This window comes from Moschus berezovskii, chromosome 6, assembly GCF_049115385.1.
Source record: "Moschus berezovskii isolate FMDL1 chromosome 6, NW_MosBer_1.0, whole genome shotgun sequence".
Taxonomy (NCBI): domain Eukaryota; kingdom Metazoa; phylum Chordata; class Mammalia; order Artiodactyla; family Moschidae; genus Moschus; species Moschus berezovskii.
The window spans coordinates 83,300,743-83,306,923 of NC_142465.1; positions in this window are offsets into that span (position 1 = coordinate 83,300,743).

A 6,181-nucleotide genomic window follows, 5' to 3' on the forward strand; every position below is an offset into this window, starting at 1 on the left:
TTTCAGCTTAGGCACCACCTGAGGAAGGCTTCCATAACAACCACTACCCTTTCCAACACACACACACACAGAATTGTATGCTAAGTGGGTTCCATGAAAGCAGAAACCATGTTTATTTTTTACCACAATAGTTCCCAGAATCTATATTACGGTTGTTACTAGTATATGAGTAGGAGCACAATTTATTAATTGACTTATTGGTTACAACTTTGTGTTTTCATAAGTCATGATCATAAAAGAGTTGAATTTATGCTAATGGTCTTGATGAATTTCAAGAATTTAAAAAAATATTTTGACTTTGAAAAAATTTTAAATATCCAAAAAGTTGACCCACCAACTTTTAAATTTTACCACAAGTACTTTATCTGCTTTGCTGAATCATTTGAAATTAAGTTATGACAATTGACACTTCATCCCTGAATATGTAAGAATTCATCTCCTTGGAATTCTACATCCTTAGGTGTGCCATCGGAGAAGGCAATGGCAAGCCACTCCAGTACTCTTGCCTAGAAAATCTCATGGATGGAGGAGCCTGGTAGGCTGCAGTCCGTGGAGTCGCTAAGGGTCGGACACGACTGAGCGACTTCACTTTCACTTTTCGCTTTCACACATTGGAGAAGGAAATGGCAACCCACTCCAGTGCTCTTGCCTGGAGAATCCCAGGGACGGGGGAGCCTGGTGGGCTTCCGTCTATGGGGTCACACAAAGTCGGACACGACTGAAGTGACTTAGCAGCAGCAGCAGGTGTGCCATGGTCACACCTGAGACAAATAGCTCAGTAATATCAGTATGAAAGATCTGTATGGAATAATTGCCTCAGTCAACCTAATGTGTCTTTTAAAACTTTTTTCCTCATCCAGAATCTAGTCAAAGTTTATTTATTTGGTTATGTCTCTCCTCTTTTCATTTAATCAAGAATAGTCCTTTCTGCTTTATTTTTCCTTCATGACACTCACCTTTTTCACATATCCACATCAGTGTATAATATCCTGAATCTTGAATTTTTTCTAATTGTTTTCTTCGTAGATTTAGATTGCTCATTCTGTGTGGTTCATCTCTTAGCAGCTCAATAGAGGTGCTGGTGATGCTAACATGATCACTTAAGGTAGTGACAGCCAGATCTTTTCAAAGTACATTTTTGCCTTTTGTAAATGAATAATCAGTGGGATGATACTGTAAACCTTTTTAAACAACTTTTCATTCAAGTGTTCATTGAGCACACATGTCCAAGATCCTACTAAGTGTCCTAAACAGTCCTTCGATGCTTGAGAAATCATGTAATCCTTAATTCCTTTGAGAATCCTTGCTTGCTAAGGTTCCTTTGCTTATTCTTGCCATTTGACTTTTATTTTCTTGATTTCCCTGTGGGTCCCATTCAGAAGTAAAGGTGTGATGGATGGGAGTAGGGGTTAAATTTGGCATGTGAGCTTATTAATTTTACTGGGGCATAGATGAATAAACAATGGAGTTAAAGTTAGAAGACTTGGATTCAAATCCAGATCTTGATTTTGGTGCTTAATGGCGTTATGATCTCTGATAAATTTTCTCTGAGATCATTTCCTTCTCTGTAAAGTGAAGTAAATAATAGCAACCCGAGTTGTAGTAATACAAAATGAGTAATACGGAATGAGGAGTGCACAGTGAAGCTTTGTGCCATCACTTGTTCTTTTTAGCACTGAGGTCTATTTGGATATGGAGAAATAAAAATTTTTTTTGTTATCTGTAGTTATGGTGAACATAGGAAAGGTCATCAAAAGTTCACATCAAGACACCTACCTCCTCCAAACCACCCCCTCTAAAAAAACTACAACTCTAAAGCTTTCTTAAGTTTCAGTGCTTTAAGGAGAAAATATATTCACTGCAGGATAATTACCCTTTGGCAGCACGTGAATTCCAGGATTGGGAAATTGTATAGAGGACACGAAGTGATGCCAAATATAATTACACTATCCAAAAGCATGCTGAGATCCAGGGAGTGGCCAAGATAGGCTTGCAGGATGGTTTTTGAACGGTTAAATTGTCTGTGCTGTAGCAGTACTGTAGAACCAATTCATAAACATGCTGAAATAGTAGAACATACCTCTTAGCCTCAAGGCCTACGTCTTCAGTTAGTTTAAGCCAGATCAGTTGCCTGCTTCGGCCAGCCTAACCTCCTGGAACAACTCCAAGGGTGAACCCTTCATATCCTACAGAAACGCTGTCCCTCCTCCTTGCCTGCCTCCGCCGCACCCCCAGTTATGCTAGCACTGAATATGATGTCAGTGGAGCGCATGATTTCTGGACTGCTTGTGGCTCTAGCAGCTTGAAATTCTTCCTAAACTCCGTGGGACAGAGTTCGGTTCTCTTTGTAATGTTTTCTTTCTTTCCCAAATAAACCAGTGATGCGGGGTATCTTTGGCTGTTTCTAGACCATCCTGGGGATAAAAGTCTGTCAATTGTTAAAGAAATCTGACATAATTAAAACTTCTAATTTTCATTTTCTTCTGAAGTACTTAAACCAGTATTGAGGAGGAGGCTGACATCGGGCCGCCAAGCTTCCCTTATCATGTTACTACATGAATATCCACAAGGTGGTGCTAGTCACACAATAATTTTAGGGCCAGATGGTCAACACCGAAATCAGATTGATTATATTCTTTGCAACCAAAGATGGAGAAGCTGTATACAGTTAGCGAAAACAAGACCAGGAGCTGACTGTGGCTCAGATCATGAACTCCTTATTGCGAAGTTCAGACTTAAATTGAAGAAAGTAGGGAAAACCACTAGACCATTCAGATATGACCTCAATCAAATCCCTTATGATTATGCAGTGGAAGTGAGAAATAGATTTAAGGGACTAGATCTGATTGATAGAGTGCCTGATGAACTCTGGACGGAGGTTCGTGACATTGTACAGGAGACAGGGACCAAGACCATCCCCATGGAAAAGAAATGCAAAAGAGCGAAATGGCTGTCTGAGGAGGCCTTACAAATAGCTGTAAAAAGAAGAGAGGCGAAAAGCAAAGGAGAAAAGGAAAGATATAAGCATCTGAATGCAGAGTTCCAAAGAATAGCAAGGAGAGATAAGAAAGCCTTCCTCAGTGATCAATGCAAAGAAATAGAGGAAAACAACAGAATAGGAAAAACAAGAGACCTCTTCAAGAAAATTGGAGATTCCAAGGGAACTTTTCATGCAAAGATGGGCTCGATAAAGGACAGAAATGGTATGGACCTAACAGAAGCAGAAGATATTAAGAAGAGGTGGCAGGAATACACAGAAGAACTGTACAAAAAAGATCTTCACGACCAAGATAGTCACGATAATGTGATCACTGACCTAGAGCCAGACATCTTGGAATGTGAAGTTAAGTGGGCCTTAGAAAGCATCACTACGAACAAAGCTAGTGGTGGTGATGGAATTCCAGTTGAGCTATTTCAAGTCTTGAAAGATGATGCTGTGAAAGTGTTGCACTCAATATGCCAGCAGATTTGGAAAACTCAGCAGTGGCCACAGGACTGGAAAAGGTCAGTCTTCATTCCAATCCCAAAGAAAGGCAATGCCAAAGAATGCTCAAACTACCGGACAATTGCACTCATCTCACACGCTAGTAAAGTCATGCTCAAAATTCTCCAAGCCAGGCTTCAGCAGTATGTAAACCGTGAACTCCCAGATGTTCAAGCAGGTTTTAGAAAAGGCAGAGGCACCAGAGATCAAATTGCCAACATCTGCTGGATCATGGAGAAAGCAAGAGAGTTTCAGAAAAACATCTATTTCTGCTTCATTGACTATGCCAAAGCCTTTGACTGTGTGGATCACAATAAACTGTGGAACATTCTGAAAGAGATGGGAATCCCAGACCACCTGACCTGCCTCTTGAGAAACCTGTATGCAGGTCAGGAAGCAACAGTTAGAACCGGTCATGGAACAACAGACTGGTTCCAAATAGGAAAAGGAGTGCGTCAAGGTTGTATATTGTCACCTTGCTTATTTAACTTATATGCAGAGTACATCATGAGGAATGCTGGGCTGGAAGAAGCACAAGCTGGAATCAAGATTGCTGGGAGAAATATCAATAACCTCAGATATGCAGATGACACTACCCTTATGGCAGAAAGTGAAGAGGAACTCAAAAGCCTCTTGATGAAAGTGAAAGAGGAGAGTGAAAAGGTTGGCTTGAAGCTCAACATTCAGAAAACAAAGATCATGGCATCTGGTCCCATCACTTCATGGGAAATAGATGGAAAAACAGTGGAAACAGTGTCAGACTTTGTTTTTTTGGGCTCCAAAATCACTGCAGATGCTGATTGCAGCCATGAAATTAAAAGACGCTTGCTCCTTGGAAGGAAAGTTATGACCAACCTTGATAGTATATTAAAAAGCAGAGACATTACTTTGCCGACCAAGGTCCGTCTAGTCAAGGCAATGGTTTTTCCCGTGGTCATGTATGGATGTGAGAGTTGGACTGTGAAGAAAGCTGATCGCCGAAGAATCGATGCTTTTGAACTGTGGTGTTGGAGAAGACTCTTGAGAGTCCCTTATACTGCAAGGAGATCCAACCAGTCCATTCTAAAGGAGATCAATCCTGGATGTTCATTGGAGGGACTGATGCTAAAGCTGAAACTCCAATACTTTGGCCACCTCATGAGACGAGTTGACTCACTGGAAAAGACTCTGATGCTGGGAAAGGTTGGGGGCGGGAGGAGAAGGGGACGACGGAGAATGAGATGGCTGGATGGCATCACTGACTCTGTGGACATGAGTTTGAGTGTACTCCGGGAGTTGGTGATGGACAGGGAGGCCTGGCGTGCTGTGATTCATGGGGTCGCGGAGAGTCGGACACGACTGAGCGACTGAACTGAACTGAACTGAACTGAGTTGGAGAAGGAAATGGCAACCCACTCCAGTGTTCTTGCCTGGAGAATCCCAGGGACGGGGGAGCCTGATGGGCTTCCATCTATGGGGTCACACAGAGTCGGACACGACTGAAGTGACTTAGCAGCAGCAGCAGTTTAGCGCTTCCATTTACAGAGGAAGAAATTTACCAAATGATCACCTAGCTCATTAGTTAAAGAGCTAAAACTGGAGCTAATCCATTGTTGAATCCACAGTCAGCTAAACATTTGTTTTAGTTTAAATGTAAGTCTTAGAAACATATTTAAAATGTCTGGAGAATCTATTTGTATTTCCTTTGAGAAGATAACTTAAATCTTTTTTAAGAACTGAAAGCCAACCCTTAGTGTTTTCTGCAGTTAAATTATCACAAAGGAGAAATAAAACATGCTTGTGTTTTCCTTCTTCTAAATTCAAATCCCAGAAGACTGCCGTTGTGGATAAACATATGCTACTGGGGGAGTCAATTCTTGAATATCACAGATACTGTGGCCATAGTCCTAAAAGTTTAGGACAGCTGGGATGTCTGCCCAGTGTACACTTGGAGATTAAACTGGTGCCATACAACAGAGACTAGAAGTTATCAAGCCACCGACAGCATGCTCCTGCTGTCTGTACAGGTGTGGTTTCTGAGTAGTGTGCAAGGCTGGTCCTTTGAGGTATGCAAGGTAATTTCTGTTTATTTTTTCTCATTCTTTTTGTCTCCTAGTTTTTATTGAAGTATAGTTTACAGATAGCATTATATTAGTTTCAGGTATTCAACTTCATGATTTAATATATGTATGTTTTGTGAAATGATCATCACAGTAAGTCTAGTTAACACCCATCACTGACATAGAGTTACAGAGTTTTTTCTTGTGATCAGAACTTTTAAGATCTATTTTTCTTCTATGTTTTTAAAAAATTTTTAATGTACATAATATTAGCACAGCGCTACATACATATGGAAAAAACATATATGGAGTATATACTCAGTTCTTTTCTTACTAGTTGGAGAGGGATCAGAAAGATTTGGAGAGAATTGTGTACTTCTCTGCATGTGTATTACATATCAATAAGAAGTTTACTTTTAACATATTTGAAGTTCATTGCTCTAGATACCATATAGTGATGGAGGGTTAGGAGTAGGAGCTATTTATTTTCAAGTCTAAGGGATTCTTTAGTATGAAATATTAGAGAAAGTGGTTTATGGACCTTTCCTAAGTTGGATGGGGAAGGAAGAATGACAGTTGCCAGAGCTGGTTTATATTACAGGCTTTTCAAACGGTTGTTTCCTCTCCTGTGGTGTAATGTTTCCTCCTTCCTGCCTTT